This window comes from Rhinatrema bivittatum, chromosome 1, assembly GCF_901001135.1.
Source record: "Rhinatrema bivittatum chromosome 1, aRhiBiv1.1, whole genome shotgun sequence".
In the NCBI taxonomy this organism is placed as follows: Eukaryota; Metazoa; Chordata; class Amphibia; order Gymnophiona; family Rhinatrematidae; genus Rhinatrema; species Rhinatrema bivittatum.
Genome location: NC_042615.1, coordinates 309,620,801 through 309,641,645, shown reverse-complemented (window position 1 = coordinate 309,641,645; position 20,845 = coordinate 309,620,801).

Below are 20,845 nucleotides of genomic sequence, written 5' to 3'. Positions count from 1 at the left end.
GACAGTCTGGTACATGGTCCCAGCCTTGAGGATCCAGGCGTGGAAGAAAAGTAATGGTATGGGATCCCTGTGGAAAACCTGTGAGACAAAAACATACAGGCGAAACCTCCATGCTGCATTTCTGTCTGAGTTCCCATGTACACCACATAGCTAGTGTTATAATATGCAAAATTCTCTTCCCAGAGCATGCCAGCTGTTGCTTTTAAGGAAAGTCAGAGATCACAGGTATCTATGGTATTGCAACAAGAAGCAAATTGATGGACCTTACTGTCCTTATCTGCTATCATATGTTAATCCCCTGCATTGCAAGAGCACGTCTGGAGGCTACAGGCCATTAAACACCTCATAAGCTCTCAGGTTTGTGCTCATTGGGAAGAAACACTTGGTGAAGTCTTCAGTACTCCCAGTACAAATAAGCACATGCTCACACAAAAGCTGAGGTTGTTCCATAATCAAAGATGCAGTTACTGTGGGACTTGATGCAGATAATTAACTTGGCATTTAGCTCCAGTGCAATCCATACAGAAAATGAAATCCAACACAGTTCCAATTTCACAGTCACAAAATCTGAAGCACTAAGGATTCCTCTTTACTCCTCCTTAGCATATACTCTTTAGAGCTGCCCTCATGTGAGGACTTTCCCTGTTTTGGTACTCTAGTGAGGTTGCAGATTCTCTTCTCCAAGTTAGAAAAATTGGAAATTCTCCTGGACAAGATACTGCTAAGCACCTACTGACACTCCAATAAACAGCAGATCTATAGCAGATTCACAAGCTTGGCAATCTCCCTTCTGACTCCAGCATGTAACTTCACTTATTCAGACAGATAAGATCATTTCCAGTGCAGATGAGGAGTATGGAGCTAACTCCGCTCTCACACCAAATTGAGTAAAGTGCACTATACTTGAGTAAATGGCTTTTGAAAATTGCTACGAAAGTATGTTTCAGTTACACATGTAACTCCTTTGAAAATTATAACCTGTGTGAGGTAACATGAAACCTTTCAAAAAGACACCCAGAAATGATATAGCAAACCTAATGTACCAACACAGCACTATTTCCCAGAATTCAAAAAGCAACAACCTTATCTATGAAAAGAAAACACTACAAATTTTACACTCGGCTTTAGAAATCAAGTTTGCTTACCATAAACAGTGTTTTCTGTAGACAGGGTGAATTAGCCATGACATGTGGATGATATCATTTGGTGGCACCGAACGGACCTCTCTCAGCTCGTAGAGCTTTTGCTCTACTGAGCATGTGTGGGAATTCCCAAGCAGGAGCCCCTTCAATCTTTTTTTATCCAAGCGGCAGCAGCACAGATGTGTACCTCTATTTGTCTCCGATTTTTATATAAAATTCTTGATAACTTTTGCTTCAAAGTTGCCTCGCTGCCTCAGCAGCTCCCAAACAGCACTTTTCAATGCTATTTAAAAAATAAAAATAGAAGATTTTTTCTTCAAGATATCCTGCAAGACGAAAGCCACCATGAGTAGTTCTAAGGACTGTATCTGTGGAAGGAAAAATGCCCATTACCAATGGACATTACCTGTGCTTCTGCTGCCTGGGTCTGGATCACAACCAGACCAACTGTTATGATTGTGGCCAAATGTTCCTGCATTCCCAAAAGTTGAGGGCCTGGAAAATGGAGGAACTGCTTAAGTCTCTGAGAAGCCGCAGTTGGTCCTCTTCCGCTTCTCTGGGAATGGAGTTAAGCTGCTGAGAATTTTGACAGGCAGAAGGGGATATGATTCCCCTAACCCCACCAATTACCATAGCTCTTACACCAACAAAATCAATGGAGTAATGGCTACGTCTGGAGACACCAGACCCCATTAGTTCTCTGGTACCTCTCAGATTTATTCGGTTTCCAGTTCAAATTCTACAGAGCCTGGAAAATGTGCAGGATTCTATTCTAATGTCAGAAGAGGATGTTCCTCCACCTCCACCAGGACAGAAGGCACATCAGCCCCTTGACCAAGTAGTGGAGTTTGTGAAGGATTTCTTTACCTCTTTGGTGGCTAAGGATAAGAAGGGTACCTTCCAATCTCTCCTTTCCAGGATATCAGATTTACTCCTGCAAGAAGAGAGGACTGTTTTATAAAACAGTGAATCCCATGAGGTTTCTTTAATTCTTTTCTATCTCCAGTCCTAAGAAGGTGGCTGGGGGTTGAGGGGTGGAACTGTGTAAAGGAAATACTGCAAATATTAGTCTTGTCTCTAGAACACTAATGGCTTCTTTTGTCTCATTCTGGATCTCAAAGGGGTCAACCTTCATCTACAGGTGATTAATATTTACATGGAAACGTTGTGCTTGGTGATATTAGCTGTGCAGTTGAGGGAATTTCTGACCTCTCTGGACCTGTCCAAGGTGTATCTTCACATTTCTATCCGACTAGAGCATCAACGTTTTCTGCATTTTGCAGTTCTGTGTCGCCATTATCAATTTCAGGTGCTGCCTTTTGGTCTGGCCACCACTCCCAGGGCCTTTTCCAAGATAATGGTAGTAGCTGCAACAGAGTTGAGAAAGGATGGGATCCTTGTACACCCATATTTGGACGACTGACTGATTTGAGCCAAGGTGCTAGAAGAGAGCCGCCTGGTGACCTGCAAGGTGATTTCCCTGTTGCAGGAGCTCGGCTGGGTGGGGAACCTGGCCAAGAGCAGTCTTTGGCCTGCTCAGTCATTGGAATACCTCGGAGTTCAGTTTGACATGAAGCAGGGCAAGGTTTTTCTGCCAGAAGCTTGTATTCAGAAGTTGATGGCACAGCTGCATCTGTTGATGAACACTCTACGCTCAAAAATATGATCCTACCTACAAATGCTTGGTTTAATGGCGGCAACCCTGGAAGTGATGCCATAGGCGAGGGTGCATATGCATCCTCTCTAGTGTTCCCTGCTGTCTTGGTGGAGTTTGTAGTCTCAGGAATATTCAATTTGGCTCCACCTGCCGATGGAGATCTCCTCTCAACTGCAGTGGTGGCTACAAATGGATCATCTAAGGAAGGGAATTTCCCTAGCATCTCTGGACTGGCTAGTGCTCATGACAGATGCAAGCCTCCTCGGTTGGGGAGCCCACCTTGAACTCCCCAACTCCTCGGTTGGGGAGTTCAAGGGTGCTGGAATGCAGAAAAGTCTCTCTGGAACATCAATCGGCTGGAAGCCAGGGTGGTCCAATTGGCATGTTCACAGTTCAGCAGCAGGTTACAGGGTCGAGAGGTCTGTATAATGTCGGACAATGCAATGACTGTAGCTTACATCAATTGGCAGCAAGAGCCAGCAAGTGTCACAGGAAATAGATTAACTTATGGAATGGGCCTAAGTGCATCTCCAGATGATCTCAGCCTCGCACATAGCAGGAAAAGACAATGTAAGAGCAGACTTTCTCAGCAGGGAGAGTCTGGACGCAGGAGCATGGGCATTGTCAGACGAAGCATTTGAGCTGATTCTGGATCCCTAGGGTCTTCCGTTTCTAGACCTGCTGGCAACACCTCTCAATGTGAAAGTTCCTCAGTTCTTCAGTTGCAGGAGTGATCCAAAGTCATTGGAGATCGATACTCTTGTGCAGGAGTGGCCACATGCCTTTCCTCCGTGGCCCATGTTGGTCAGGTTGATTGGGACGGTCGAGTGCCACAGAGGGATGGTGCTCTTGGTTGCTCCAGATTGGCCAGGAGACCCTGGTATGCAATCTGCAATGACTCCTGGTAGATTCTCCCCTTCGACTTCCGGTACACAGGAATCTGTTGTGGCAGGGACTTGTTATTCATGAAGATCCAATTTGATTTTATCTTACGGTATGACCCTTGAAAGGGCTCCCTTGCTGAAACATGGATACTCTGCAGCAGTGATTTCCACCTTGCTAAGAGCTAGAAAGTTCTCCTTTTCCTTAGCCTATGTGCAGGTTTGGCGAGTATTTGAGGCCTGGAATGAAGATCGAGGTGCTCTTCCTTGTTCGGTCAAGATCCCGCTCATTTTGGAGTTTTTGCAGGATGGATTGAATAAATGATTGGCCCTCAATTCCATAAAGGTACAGGTAGCGGCTCTTACCTGTTTCAGGCATCAGGTGAATGTGGATTCTTGTTGACTCATCCTGATATGGCCCGTTTCCTGAAAGGAGTGAAACATCTTCGATCTCCCTGGCAGTTCCCAGTATTCTAGTGGAGTCTTAATTTAGTGTTGGATTTCTTAGTGGGCCATTCATTTAGTCCAATTCGTAGTCTTTCCTTGTGTTTACTGACCTTGAAAATGATGTTTCTTGTGGTGATTTGTTCTGCATGTAGAATTTTCGAGCTGCAAGCCTTGCCTTGCCAGGAGCCATTCCTCCAGGTGAGTCCAGGGATGATACAGCTGCATACTGTTCCTTCTTTTTTACCAAAAGTGGTCTCTGATTTTCACTTGAATCAATCCATCTCCCTGCCGTCTCTGGATCGGGAAAGAGATGTAGAGGAGTATCGTCTGTTGTGACCCTTGGATGGCAAGAGGCATATCATCAGGTATTAGGGATGTGAATCGTTTTTGAACGATTAAAATTATCGTCAGATAATTTTAAAATCGTCCAAAATTGTTAGATACGCGATACAATACAAATGCCCCCGATTTATCGTCAGGGGCATTTGTATTGTATCGTTAAATAGGGCACGGGAAAACCGGCACACCGGGCGTTGCCCGTATGACATAGTGAGGGCAAAGGTAGCCCCGGCGCCATTTTGAAGATTGGCAATACGGCCCGCGTGCAGGAGGTCGCTCCCGGACCCCCGCTGGACTTTTGGCAAGTCTTGGGGTCAGGAGGCCCCCCCAAGCTGGCCAAAAGTCCCTGGGGGTCCAGCGGGGGTCCGGGGGCGATCTCCCGCATGCGTGATGTCGGGAGCCAGGAAACAAAATGGCGCCGGCGCTACCTTTGCCCTGTCACATGATAAGGGCAAAGGGCCACCGGCGCCATTTCTCAACGCAGCGGTGGCCAGAGAGCGGGAGGAGATCGTGTCGGGACCCCCCCACTGGACCCCAGGTAATTTAAAACATTTGGGGGGGGGGTTCGGGAGGGTGGGGGATTTGTTTTAAAGGTTTGGGTGGGTTTTAGGGTTTTTTTGGTGTGCCGGTTTTCCCGCCCTCCCCCAATTTACGATTTTTAACGATTTTTAGAAAAAAAACAACTCGACGATCAGATTTCCCTCCCCCCCAGCCAAAATCGATCGTTAAGACGATCGATTACACGATTCACACCTCTATCAGGTATCTGGAGGTTACTAAGCCTTTATGGAAGACGGATCATCTGTTTGACCTCCACAGTGGTAGAAAACAGGAAGAGCGGGCTACAGTAGCTTGCTGGATTAAGGCGATAGTCACGGCTACATATGTGGATGCTGAAAAACCATTGCCTAGTTAGATTAGGGCTCATTCCACTAAGGCTCAGCAGTGTCATGGTCGGAAGTTAGATTGTTGTCTCCCTTCGACATTTGCCGAGCTGCGACGTGGTCCTCCTTACACACCTTTTCCAGGTATTATCGTCTGGATATGCAGACCCGGAAGGACGCAGCTTTTGCACATGCAGTTTTGACAGGACCACAGGCAGCCTCCTGCCCTATTCGGGAGTAGCTTGGGTACATCTACTGGATTCATCTGACCAGTTGCTAAGAAATGAGAAATTACTACTTCCCTGATAATTTTCTTTTCTTTAGGATGGTCAGATGAATCCAGCTTCCTGCCCTTGGCCGCCGAATGACTGGGTTATGGTCCTCCTGTGTGGCTACGTGTTACAGGGATTACTGGTAAATGTTAATCCAGTCCCTAGACTAATGTTAATACATTTCTTGTCTGAGCTCAGTGTTTCCTGCTGGCTAAGTATTGAAATGATTATCTGTTTAATCAAGTTTGTTTCTAGTTGTCCACAGTTTGCTTTTGAAGAGAATACTGGCAGGCTAATGTCACTGCAGGGGTAAAATTGGTGAAACCTGTGCACAGATTTGATGAACTATTTATGCAGGCTGTTACATAATGACCCCCACAAAGTATGCATGTACTGTACATCATCTCTGATGGGAGCATAAAGCATGCGTGTGAATTTTACAAAACTGCATGTACAGGCTTAGTTTTCTCCCTGACCAAGTTATACCACCCAGGAACGCCTTTTTTGACTGCTCGTTGTGAAACTACAACTTTTAGCTGGCTGAAAATCCCTTTAGGTGGATTCAGGCATTCTACCTGAGAAACCCTCAGTTGTATCCGACTAACTTGTTCCTAACTAAACCTTGGAAAGTTTACCCCGAGTAGGTGAGATCAAAGCGAGGATGTAGAATTTGTAGCTGTGATGAGCAGGAAGGCTGCTCACAGTTCCAGCATGTTTGCTGTGGAAACCCATTATTGGGGGGGGGGGGGGAAACTCCTGTTTGTGTGTGTAAATCAGATCTGAAAAACATGTTGGTGGGTTGTGTGAGGGAAAAGTACATAAGAATCACAATTTTGCATGTACTTTTCACTGGCGGTAGGCATTCTGGGGGGGAGGGGAAGGGCGGGAGTGAAGATGGAACAAGATAAATATTTTACACACATACTTTTGATTTTTGAAAGTACGTTATGTAAATGTACATGCAGAAAGGTCATGTGCACATGTACACACACAGACTGCGACAACCCAGGAATTTTCAAAGCTAATTTATATACACAATTCCACTTTGAATATTCAGGCTAAAGTCTGTGTTTGCTATGTACCTGCTGCTATTACCCTTCCCAGGTTTGGCACAATACAGTCTAGTTGTCAGCGTGCCAAAGCATATAAACAAGAGGGACTAATCAGTTCAGTACGTGATAAAAAAAAAAAAAAGTGTTTTCTGTCTTGTGGAAAAAATTACCTTAGTAAACATACAACTTAACTTGTAAAAGATAAACAAAATATAAACAACTACTGACTTTTATAAATCCCAGAATATGATACCAAAGCTTTTTGTTGCTGGAAAACTCTGTGTTTTCAAGTATTCTATTGCATGTGGAAGCCTTGGGTACTGTACATGCAGTGTCTGTGCAGCAGAGAGATACTGACTGGAAGTTGCTGCTCTTTTTTAAAAGGCACCTTTTTATTTAAATCTGTTTAATGATCTCTTTGTTTACATGAAAATTTGAGGAAAATATTTTCAGCTTATGGTTTTATTCAAGTGTGCAACAGGACGTGCTCCAAATCAACACTGCAATTTCCATGACAAAACAGTGACCTCAACATTGACACATTAAGGGGCAGATTTTATAACCCGCGCAAGCGGGGTACATTTGTGCGCGCTACCCGGCGCGAACAAATGTACACCCGATTTTATAACATGTGCGCGCAGCTGCGCGCACATGTTATAAAATCCTGAGTTGGCGAGCGCAAGGGGGTGCACACTTGTGCACCTTGTGCGCGCCGAGCCCTAGGGGAGCCCCGATGGCTTTCCCCGTTCCCTTGGAGGCTGCTCCAAAATCGGACATGCCCCCAGATCTCCGCCACGCCCCCAGACACGCCCCCGGACCACGGCCCCGCCCACTGTCCACCCATTTTTGCAAGCCCCGGGACATACGCATGTCCCGGGGCTTGCGCGCGCTGCCGAGCCGATGCAAAATAGGCTCGGCGCGCACGGGGGGGGGGGGGGGGGGGGGATTGTTAAGGGTTACGCGCGTACCTTACGCGCAAAACCCTTTTAAAATCCACCCCTATGTTACTATGCATATAATCTTTAGATTGGAAAGGATGAATTATAGCATAGCTTAAAATATGAATATGATGACAGATAAAAACATCTCATACATACTTACATAGCAACATAGTACAGGATGGCAGATAAGGACTCAAGTGGTCCATCCAGTCTGCCCAGCAAGCTTTATTTATTTATTCTTTTAATTGATTTATTTTTATTCTATTAATGTAGTAACTGCCTGTCTAGTCAGGCTACCCCGATGCAGGTTACCCCATATCTTCATTTCCATTCTTTAGTCACTAGGGATACTAATAGTGGATATTCAAAAACCAGACTGGTTGGTGGCTGCAGGGCAGGATCAGGTTGAGAACCAGTGCTCTACATAGATGAGGTTAGGCAGAAAATGGCCCCTTTGGCCCCCCTGAGTCTGCTCATTTCTGCCCAACCTATGATGCTATTGCAGGTCTTTCTTGATTGGTGGGCTTTTTCCTCCCTCTGCCACTGAGCTCCCTTTGTGGCTCTCCTGTGCATGCATGGATTCTGCCACCGTTTTGCCTCCTATAACTGTAACTGTTAGGACAGGGTTGGTGATTGTCAAAAAAAAAAAAATTGAGTTGTTTGTACTAGTTTTCAAATAAAGAATGGATTTGTAGGTTGGTAAATGAGTACAACACATGCTGGCTCGATTTTACACGATACCAACACAGACGGATAAATCATCTGCATGGGTGATGGTGCAGTGTGAGAAATAGTTTGATTGAGAGCATTTTTTGCATATCCATTTTTTTTTTGGACATGAGTAAATTAGTGATGGTGGCAACAGAATCCCCTCTTATCTAAAAAAAAATATATATATATCCCTCTCAACAAACTCGAACAAATATTTAACTGAACACCCTAAGGAAAAAAAATATCCTCACTAAGGTGAACATTGTCAAAGGTTTAGCTGGGAACTATGCAGGTCAGATGGTGGTGGTGGTGGTGGGGGAGGGGGTTTACAGCAGAAGAATGGCCAAATCCACCTAAGTAGAATTTCAACAACTAAGAGCTAGATTTTAAAAGCCCTGCCCGCGTAAATCCTGCAGGATTTATGCGCGCAGGGCACTCGCGCGCCGGCGCACCTATTTTGCATAGGCCGCCAGCGCGCACAAAGCGCCGGGACGCGCGTAAGTCCTGGGGCTTCGTAAAAAGGGGCGGGAGGGGCGTGTCCGGGGGCATGTCCGGGGTCAGGGGGCGGCCGGGGTCAGGTCCGGGGGCGTGGCGATGGTTCGGGGGCGGGCTGGGAGGGTGGTCCCGAGTCCCACGGCACTGCGGCCTGTGCCGGGGGATGCCGAGGCGGGGCGCGCAAGTTATGCCAGCTTCAAGCAGACGTAACTTGCCCAACAAAGGTAGGGGGGGGATTTAGGTAGGGCTGGGGGGTGGGGTAGATAGGGGAAGGGAGGTGAAGGTGGGGGGACGCGGAAGGAAAGTTCCCTCCGAGGCCGCTCCGATTTCGGAGCGGCCTCGGAGGGAACGGAGGCAGGCTGCACGGCTCGGCGCATGCAGGCTGCCGATTTTGCGCAACCTTGCACGCGCCGACCTCGGATTTTATAAGATACGTGCGGCTACACGCGTAACTTATAAAATCCGGTGTACTTTTGTTCGCGCCGGCGGCGCGAACAAAAGTATGCACGCATGTATGTTTTTAAGATCTACCTCAGCGCGTGTGCCTTCCACAACGCATATTCTTATCTATATAAATAAAAATGTTAAATAGTTTGTACGTCGTCGCTAATCTCGCCAACCGCTTAACCGAATGCGTTCAAATTTGCACACAATATTCACTTCCCATACGGGAAGGATCTTATACACTTACAGGTAATACAAGTTTAAAAATTGCTTACACAAAACAGCGACATCTGGTGGCCGTCAGCGCAAGCCCAACCTCTTACACTTTTCACACACACTCACACACCACACCCCACCCCCACACAGGGCTATTGTCTTTCATTCACACTCCCTCATAACACACAGAAATCCACACTCATCACACCACACACCCCCACACACACGCCTGCCAATGTCATTTACTTCACCTACCCTCCCAAAACACACCAAAACAAGGATTCCTGGCTGCTACATTGGGAAGTCACGCATTTCACACACCCTCCGAATTTAAATTAAAGTACCCTATTCCACCCACCCACGCACTGCACTCCGATCACACACTACACCTGAAACAAGTCCGTGCTTCTCCGCCGGCACCACAGGAACGGTCCGGGACACATCGCATTCAGTAGGGCTGTCGGATGCCAGCAACCAAAATGGCACTGGCGGACCTTGCCCTTACTATGCTATATGGAGACAACAATGACGTCGTACACCATGTGACATAGTAAGGGCATGAGCCCGTCGGCGCCATATCCTCAGCGGACATTTGCCCTTACTAGGTCAGGAATCCTGACGCACCACTTTCACCGGTGAAGTTTTGCGACATGGCAGCCGGTGGAACAAACCCTAGCACACATCCTCGCAACCGGCTGGCAGTTTACTCAGGTAGCCAGGGAGGAGCACGGTGGGGGACCGTTCTTATTTTCCGCCGCGCGTTTTTCACAGGGGGGGCACTCATTCTCCACATCTCCCGAGAGGGGGGCTGTAGCGTGGGTTGCTCTATTTCACCGGGTTGGGGGGGGGGCCAGGAAGGTGTGCTTGCATATTTAAACTATTCTTTGCTGGTGCTGTTCATTTGGGGTACAAAAAAAACCACAAACTGTAACCTTTACTGCTCTGTTCTGTTTTTTCAACTTAACCAGGCTCAGCCACAGCAACGCGTGAACCGATTGCTTTCAAATTTGGACACAAGCTTCACCTCACATACGGCAAGGTTCTTCTACACTTACGTTACATATATGTCACACCGGGGGCTGGTAAAAAAGTTTTTATATTTGGTTCCACAAAACAGCGACATCTGCTGGACGTAAACGGAAGCTCTTACACCTTGCACAAACGCTCACACCCCACACACACGTGACCAATGTTTGGGATTCACACACCCTCCGACCAGACACAAATCCACCCTCCTCACACCCCCCCACACACATGCCAAATGTACTTACTTCACACACCCTCCCAAAACACACAAAAACCCACAAAATTCCAGCATGATACACCGGGAGGCCACTAACATGCCACATGTTTGCTATTCCCACACCCTACGGACTCACACAAAAACACCCTCCTCACCCCCCCACACCCATGACTTTTCTTACTGCCCACACCCTCAGAACGCACGCAAAACGGCAGAATAGTTCGGGCTGCTCCAGCTGGGGGGGGGGCAACACCTCTCTGTGACACATCACATACACTACGGCCGTCGGCTGCCAGCAATCAAAATGGCGCCGACGGTTCTGTCCCTTACTAGGACACTCGGGAACGCCAATGGCGGCAGTAGCCCATGTGACATAGTAAGGGCGAGGGCCCGTCGATGCCATTTTCTGGACTGGCAACCGGCTCACCTTCGCCCTTACTATCTGAGCGAGACGACCGCTCCCATTGCTCCACCCTACTGACAGAGTAAGTTCTAACAGCCGTCGGAGACAGTTTCAGTGCTGGCTGCCAAGGGCCCGGCGCTAATACTTCCATGCCGGAACGAACGCCCGCTCCACCGACTACCATTTTTGACAGGTATCGGTGGGCCTGCAGGGGGGGGGGGCGTGGGGATGTTCTTGCATCCATATTCGGGGGGGGGGGGGGCGGGGGGCGGTTATCCCCATTCTCTTTTCTTTCTTTTCCACTTAACCAGGCTCTGCCACTGCAACGCGTGGCCGGGTACAGCTAGTAACCATAATAAAAAAAGGTATTCGGGGGGCGGGGTGTAATTTGGTCACAGGGGAAAATAGAAAAAAATGTGGCCTTGATTTTAAAAGGCCTGTGCGCACCGGGCCCATTTTAGAAAGGCCCAACCACGCAAGGTAAAGCCCAGGGATGCATGTATGTCCTGGGGCTTCAAAAAAGGGGCGGGGAGGGGGAAAAGTGGGGTCAGAGGCTCCCAGCAAAGCTGCTGTACCGGGGGATTGCGTGCCAGCTGGCTGCCGGCGCACGCAACAGATAAGATAAAGGTAGGGGGTGTCTAGGCAGGGCTAGGGGGCGGGAGAGTTAGGGGAAGAGGGTTGGGAACGCGGAAAGGCAGTGGGCGTTGACATTGGCATGCACAAGTTGCACAATTGTGCACCCCCTTGTGCGCACCGACCCCCGATTTTATAACATGCACGCGCAAGTGGCCCCTGTGCCGGGAGCCTCTGACCCCACTCCACCATATGTGTGTGTTGGGTAGCGCACGCACATGGACGCCCGCGCGTACGTTTTAAAATCTACCCCTGTATGTACAATGCATGAACATACTTGAAGTACTCTCTTTGAAGATGACTTAAAGTAAGTGCACACTTTGTTCACCTAATCACCCGATCTTCCAACACAAACTATGGGAGTTTGTCACTTCCCCCCATCTGGAGCATGATTAAAAGTTGAGGAGTGATGTCATTCCCCAGAAGTACAGTATTCTTTGTACAGGTCCCATGGAAGTGCGTCTAAGGCAGTGGTTCTTAACCAGTGTGTTGGGATACACTGGTGTGTCACCAAAGGGTGGAAGGTGTGTCAGCAAACATTTGACACAGCAAGCCTATGCTTTCTATAACAGCCACATGTGCCTGCTGCTTGAGGAGAGTGCAGAGTAAGGAGCTGGTACTTAAAATTCCTCATCACCGCTCCCCGTTGCTGCTTATCCCTCAATCCTTGCAATCACTGCCACCACCAATCCAAGCCAGAAATGTTGCAGGCATGCTGTATCCTGCCCTGCCATCCTGCCTTGCCTCCTCCCCCCCCCCCCCCCCTGATGTTTCAGATTTTCTCTCTATGCTTGTTATAATTTATGGTCTTATTCTGTATTAAATAAGAGTCAGTCTGCATTCTGCAGGTTTGAAAGAGGTAAGGGATTCTGCTAACTGGGATGTAGATTCCATGTAGGAGTCTACAGCAGTCTGGCTTTCTTTGTTTTACCAGCAGTAAGTGTACTGTGTTTTATATTTGCAGTCTTGCTTTTTCATAGGTAAGGTTGCTTCAGTTCAGGTGCAGGCACCTAGTACTCTTATGGTATGGCTGGTTTATTATATAATTTCTAAATGTTTTTTTTAGCAGGTTTTCATTTTATTTCACAGAGTGCCTGGCAGGGAAAGGATTTTGAAGAACTATTACTGAGGGGATATCAGAATCTGAATATACTTTTGTATGATGAGTTGAAAGGGGAAATTTCCTAACTCTGTTCTGTATAAACTCCAGAAGAGGTCAGAACTTTCTAAGGTTGACAGTGAAATGCACGAGTTTGTCTGTATTGAAAAACTGTGCGCTGCATATGCATATCAGTCCCAGATTTCTCACTGATGCAGTAAACAAAGATAACATTTTTTGCGAAAAAAATTTAATAATGATATTTTATAAGCAGTTATTGAAATTAAAGAATGTTATTTTTCTCCTGCATCATTTTCAACAATAAAATATCTAGGATATTTTTTTGGTATCGCTATTAAATGTAGTGTGCACTGTGTCACACACATGAGCATCATCTGTCAGGTGTGTCATGACAGAAAAAAGGTTGAGAACTACTGGTAGGGGTGTGCATTCGTTTTGAACTTAAATGTAAAACGCAACGTAATTTTTTTTTTTAACTTAAAAAAGTGATGAGGCGAAAACGATCGGATTTCCAACTTATTCAACATAGCTATGTTGAATACGTTGGATATCGCGATTGTTGATCCTAAATAAAAATTTAAACCCCTCACCCTCCTTAATCCCCCCCAAGACTTACCAAAACTCCCTGGTGGTCGAGCGGGGAGTCAGGACGCCATTTCTGTATTCCTTTGCGAGGAGCACGTGACGTCGGCGTCACGTCAGAGTGACGCGGCGTCACGTGATTCCCCGCGCGATCGCTCCGGGACCCTCGTTGGACACAACCGGAACTTTTGGCCAGCTTGGGGGGGATTAAGGACCACCAGGGAGTTTTGGTAAGTCTTGGGGGGGATTAAGGAGGGTGAGGGGTTTAAATTTTTATTTAGGGAATCGGTGCACGTATGGACATAGACTCAACTTATGGAATTCTACATATGTCCATATTGACCGAAATTGACCCCCCCTTCGACTTATGGATTTATGAACATAAACTTTTTGTCTGCACATCCCTAACTACTGGTCTGTGGTATCTATTATTTATGTAATTAGAAATATTTATGTTTGCCTATAACAAACAAACGTACTAGGTGCATAACAAGAATGAAACATAAAACAGCAGTTTACAAATAAAACAATTAAAACACATAATACAATAAAACAAATATTAAGTTAAAATAAGCATGAACAGGAAAACTAGAATTTATAAAAAGCAATGGTACAAATCAAGATCTGCTATAGGCTTCTTGAAATGAAAGAGCCTTCAAGCATTTACGGAACCTTGTAATATCCTCCTCTTCCTCTTCCTCCCACCCCACCCCACCTCCAACAAGGCATTAGGCAAGCGATTCCATAAGGATGGACCAGTGAAGAAGAAAGTCCACTGCAGGCTTTGCATCAGGCACACAGATTGTACTGAAGGTAGAGCCAATAACATTTTACTGCAGAAGGGCATGTAACAATGTAACACCTGAGAAAGATGAGGGGCCATCACCTTTTAGGGCTTTAAAAAACGAAAATGAAAACGAAAACTTTTTAAAGGGCAGTCGCACCAAAGACATGTTGTCTACAAATTCCTCTTTTTCTCTCACTTGTGGAATAATGCATGCATGCGCCATTAAAAAGGGAAGAAGTAATAGTCTATAAAATGGGATTTGTTTCTTCTAATAAATGTGTCAAATGTCAGGCCTCTGATGCCTCCTTAATTCATTGTCTTTGGGAATGCCCACACATTTTGAAGTTCTGGGAAGTTTTGGTTCAAGGACTACTGTTAAGGACTAAGAAATCAGAACCTATGAATGTTACCCTTTGTATTTTAGGGGATGTGTGAAAGGGCCTCTTTTTAGGTTGCTTCCATGCTTCTACAAGACAATGTTAATTAAATATTTTATAAATGCTAAATGATGTTTGTTGTGGACCCCCCCCCCCCCCCCATCCAAGAGACTGAGGTTTGAGTGAGCTCAGGAGAGAAGAGAACAGAACAATACAACTATGTAACCTGAATCACAAGCTCAGGTGACTGAAAAGGTTGCCAGACCATTGAATGGATTAGTCAGATATTCAGGTAGGGGATTTGTATGTCATAGTCCCCTGGACCTCTGGGTAATTTTATAGGAAATATCACTAACAAAAAATTCAGAGGATTTAAACTTCTAAATTACAGAACTATGACTGGGGAAGGGATTTGTGAGAGAAATGTGCTGGAAGACAGTAGTGGGAGGCAGACAGAATTTCACCCCGAATAGCAGGGGTATTCAGACACATTGGGTGTGAAGTTCACAGACAGCTTGAAAAAAAGATGCAGGATAGATAGGAAGGAAGGAAGGAAGGAAGGAATCAATCAATCAATCAATCAATCAATCAATGTTGCCAACCTTGCTTATTTACTGCGAGATTGGGCTTCTTTTCCTAATCATTTGGGGGGGGGGGGGGGGGGGGGTTCTGATTTGTGGGTTGCTTTTTAATTGGGCTATTTTTCCTGCCAGTTGTGTTTTTTGGAGCTTGTTGGGCGGGACTTGTGATCTGATGTTGCAGTGATTGACTGCTGCTGCAGGCGCACCCTAAATTATTGCAGCAGTAAGCCAATCAGAGCTGCAAACCTTCACAGGACACATTTGTGGGCAGACCCAGCATGGCATGCACAAGCATCGCACGTGGGCAGACCTGGAAGGCCAGCACGGCATTGCAGCAAGCAACAGAGAAGGAATATTCTGAGTGTGCAGCTACAGCCAGGTATCGGTAGGGGAGGAATTAGTATGTTGGGAGGGGGGAATGAGAATGTGGGGGCCACAGATGTGCTTGGAGGTGGTAGGGAGGGGGGAATGAGTGTGTGGGGGGCCAGGGATGTGCTTGGACGGGGGTGGGGAGAGGAGAATGCATGTGTGGGGGCCAGGGATGTTCTCAGAGGAGGGAATGAGTGTGAGGGGCTGGTGTTTTTTAATTTGTTCTACTCCACTTGATTTCATCTATTTTTTTTTCTCATTTCTTCTCCCTGCAGCAGATCACCTTTATAAAAAATCCTTATTTTGACAAAAAGAAAGTTTGTCCATACCTGCTGACTACAAGTTAAAAATGTGACATAGAAACTTGTAATGCTATTTTTTTTATTTGTTCTACACCACTTTTCCTTTTTTTTTTTCTTCTTTCATTTCTTCTCCCTGCAGAAGATCACCTCTGTAAGAAAGCCTGTCCATGCCTACTGTTTCTGTCCTTGGCTGCTACACTACTAAATGGTTTTGATCTACTATGGCTAAAGTAAAGAACTGGGCTAAGTACTGTAAAAAGTACTGCAAAGCATGGGAAGAGGAACGTGAACTAAAATCATGGATTCAGCCTGTTTTCAGCAATGAGAGTAAGGCTATGTGCAAATTTTGTAAGTGTGACATTCGTGCACATCATGCAGACCTTCTGCAACATTCTAAAACAGAGAAACATGCAAAAAGCTAAGCACCTTTCATCTATGCGACTCACAGACATTGGTGTTTCAATTTCAAATGTTTTGGGCTTTTCTTGGGCTTGTTTTTTTGGAAAAAAGTCCTTGTTCTTTCATGAAAACCTGGTAACCCTGGTATGTATATATGTATGTATGTATGTATGTTGTTTTCTCTCTGTAGGCCTGCCTGATTCTCAGCTCTTTTGGAGAAGTAACCCACCCATGAAGGGTCACATAATAGATAAAGCAGAAGCTAGACTCTTCTTGGCTGGCTAACAGCATATGATTGGTCATGAACTGAAATTAGTGATTTCTAAAGGGCCAAACTCTCTGAATACAAGACAGCCATGAATCTAGGAAAGCTGTAAGCTGGGGATCCCAGCAGCAGTCCTGCGACATTAAGAGGATTCCCCCAGGCCTATACTACCCACCAGCCCAGTTGCAGGGGGAAAAGGAGGATAATAACAATGCTTGAGTTAAGTGGGAACACACGGGGTCCCCTCTCTATTCTATAGGGTGGTATACTCTGTGGTATACAATCCCAAATTGCCAAATATTAGATGTTCTTGCTACCTTGTAGAAATGTATATATTTGTGAAGACCGAGACTACTAACCACGAGTTTATAAGTGTGCTGTTTGACCTCCTATTAGCAATGTACATAGTCTTGTAGAAATGTATGTGCTTGTATAGTCTAACAAACTTGCATATACTTGTACATACTGCCACCCTTGTTCACAGTCCCATTTATTTTTCCTGGGGTGAAGGGAGGAAAATCCCACCCACTAACACCTTCTTCCTCAGGTGGAGGCACCAGGTGCCAAGAACGTGAGGATGGAGTCTGCCCTAGGGGTGCTCCCGCCAGGTCGGTCCCAAACCCAGGAACGCCCTACAAGGTAAGCGGTCAAGGGGGGCATTACACTTGTTTCAATGGCTATAAGCTACTCCCCCCAGACTGGCGATGTGGAGATCCTGTATGTTGGAAATGCTTCGTATGGACTTTAAGACTGCCAAGAAGATGAAACCTAAAGCACATTTAGATTTTCGAGGTATATGGGGACTCTTCATAAACACTTTGGCTGTGGAGATGCAACAAAAGTTTCAATTTAAGCCTCCAAAATAACATGCTCACCCTGTTGAAACTGTTTTCAGCCTGCTTTTGGGTAATCTTCAAAAGGATTTACATGTGTAAATTGTAACTTACTATCGAAGTCATTTTCAAAAGCCATTTATCCACGTAAAGTGTACACAACGCGGATAAATCCTATGGACAATTCAATGGCAGATATTGTAGCAACCTTCAAAAGCCCACTTACATGGTTACAGTGCATTTACATGTGAAAACCCATTTTTAAGCGCATAAATACTTTTGAAAAGCAGGCCCTTATTGCGCTGTGGAATGCTTTTTGAGACACAACAGAAATTTTCCTTTTTCCTTTACAATTAGGAGGGGGGGGGGAAGGGGGCATAACTGGAAGGAAATTAAGGAATCATTTTGTAATGCTGTGACGGTTAGTTCTTATTATTGACATTTGCTGGAATTTAATGTTTCAAAAAAGAAAAAGGGAGCACACTGGATGAGAGGGAGGTGAATGAGTGCCAAAGGGCGTGGGCCGGGGGCATGGGCCAGGGGCGTGGTCTGGGCGGGGAGGGGAGGGACGTGGGACGGCCATTAGCCGCTGTCCCGAGGAGGCGCACGCTGGCAGTTGGCCAACTCGTGCAAACTACTTCTGCTCCAGGGGATCAGAAAGTAGTAAAACAAACAAAAATGTAAGTTTCTGGGATGGGTTAAGGGGGTGGGGAGGAGAGGGGAAGAGGGAAGGAGTTAGGTAGGGGGGTAGTGAAGTTCCCTCCCAGTCCACTCCTTAATTGGAGGAGACTGGGAGGGAACGGGGGAAGGCCCGATTGCGTTGCCGCGCGCAATCTACTAAGATCCTCGCCCTGCGCGTGCCGCCCGCACATGCGCGTGTGGATTTAAAGTCTGGCGAGCATGTGCGCTCGGCCCACGGACTTTACAACATGCATGTTATAAAATCCGCTCGTCCATGCACGCATGCCAGGAACTGCGCACACGTGGACGTGTGTGCACACCTTTTAAAATCTGCCCCTATATTTCTTTCCCACGTTATATTTTTATAGTACTATCGCATTCATTACTATTCTTTATGATAACACTCGGTGTCTGTCCAGTAAACATTAGCACCTTCTGGTCGCTGCTTGTACTGCAATCCCTAATAGATGATACTAGCACCTTGTGGCCACTTCTGGTACTGCAGCCTCTCACATTTCTAGAGCAAACAAAAAACATAGAGGTCGATATTCAAGGGGTTTGTCCAGAACTTTAGATTTATCTAGACAAACGCCAAGGTTTAAATTCACCTTTCTTTTAAATGGTTAAATTTTACCTGGGTAATTCATTACCCTGGTAAAATCCTGACAGATATATTGGGGGCGTTTCAGCATAAGGTGCAGTTATCTGGATAAGTTAATATCCAGCTAAGTTAGACCTGCTCATGCAACTTATCCAGCTAAGTTAGACCTGCTCATGCAACTTATCCAGCTAAGTTAGACCTGCTCATGCAACTTATCCAGCTAAGTTAGACCTGCTCATGCAACTTATCCAGCTAAGTTAGACCTGCTCATGCAACTTATCCAGCTAAGTTAGACCTGCTCATGCAACTTATCCAGCTAAGTTAGACCTGCTCATGCAACTTATCCAGCTAAGTTAGACCTGCTCATGCAACTTATCCAGCTAAGTTAGCCGGATCAATAGCACCACCAAATCACTCACTGCCTGCCCAGTAGATATCTAGCTAAATATTTAGCCAGATAAGTGACTTATCAGGCTAAGTAACAGCCGCTGAATTTAGCCGGATATCCAGCAGCCACCACTTATCTGGATAAGTCGCTATTTATCCTGCTGTGTAGCATTGAATATTGACCTCATAGTGAATTATGGCATATAAAAACAAAAAATAGTCCTTCCAGTCTGCCCAGCAAGGTTTTTAGAGTAGTAGCAGCTGCTGCTCCATGCAGGCTACACCCAAGTCTTCTGTTAAGAGCAATAGCAATTGATATTCAGAGCTATCTGGGTTCTTTTCATGGGTACATCTGGTCATGCCGCAGGGCTGTCAGGCAAACTTACCCGGATTACTTTGGGTTTGTCCAGGGATATTTATCAGTGTGGCTGCACAGCTGATTATGCAGTTTAAATTACCTGATTATCCAGGTAACTTAACTGGGTGGGCCCGCAGCTGAAAACTCATAACAAGAGAACCATTTACAGAGACTTGTATGGTGAACACAGCTTTCACTTTTGGATGTGAATAGGTTGCTTATATGTATGGATCCTTTGCCTTAGCAAAGCCCAAGTCATTCTCTAATACAGAAGGTGGTACAGTCCCGTGCATCCTGCTAGGAGTGCAATAAGTGGTGAACCCTTGCAGAGGGCATGTGGAGATCAATGTGGGTAAGCGTTAGTTCCTGTCTAGGACAGCATTTCCGAACCCTCTCCTGAAGGTGTACCTCCAGTTGGGTTTTCAGGATTACCACAATGAATATGCACGAGATAGATTTGCAGACCCTGCATCTTTAATGTATGCAAATCCATCTCATGCATATTCATCATAGATATCTTGAAACCCCAACTGGTTAGATGTGCCTCCAGGAGAAGGTTGAGAAACAGTGGTCTAGGACATGGAAGAGAAATGATGCAGTTTCAAGCCAGGGAAAGGCAGATCTTTTCAGGAGAGCAGCAGAGTGCTGCCCTAGTGAACTGAAGAGGGAAAAAGATCAAGAGAAATTGTTCTTCTCCTGGACGATATCAAGAAGAATATCTAGAGAGAGGGTCTAAAGAGCTGTGTCTTGAGATAATAGAGAAGGGAGCATGGGTTGGAGAATCTGGAGGTGCTGAAACCAGTCTATAGGTAGAACTAAATAAAATCATGACTCCTCCCCAACACAGGACTGTAAGTTCCATGAGGGGGGAAGTGTATTTACAGAGACCCTGTTGTGATATTTTGTAGGATGCAAAGGAGAATCCTTGAGTTTTTCAGTGTTGGAAGGAAATGCCTATTGAATGAGAAAACCCACAGGAGAGAACATCATTGGAAAGGGTGCTGGAGAGTGGGGGCCATTTTCCTATTTAATTAGTGCCAGCTGTTTCATATTCCAATTTATTGGACAATATGCCCTCTAAATTATAAGTGTTAGAAATGTAAATGGATGTTTATTCTACTGTAAATATCCAGAAATATTTATCTTTAAGGACGTGGGTTCTGAAGATTATTCTTCCCCTCAGCCTTATGAACAGGAAACCCTAGGGCCAATTTTCAGGGTCCTAACTTTTGGAGTTAGGCTTCTAAATTTGCTTTTATTAACATTTGCTAGGACTGAGTTCCTAAATTTTGGCTCCTAGTTTCATTAGGCTCTTAAATTTAGGTTCCTAAAAAGTGGGAGGATATGGGGTTGGAGTTAGAGCAGAGAAACAAAGTTAGAAGCTTAGCACTGATTTTCAGAACTAACACCTAATTTAGGAGCCTAAATCTAGGCAAATGAAAA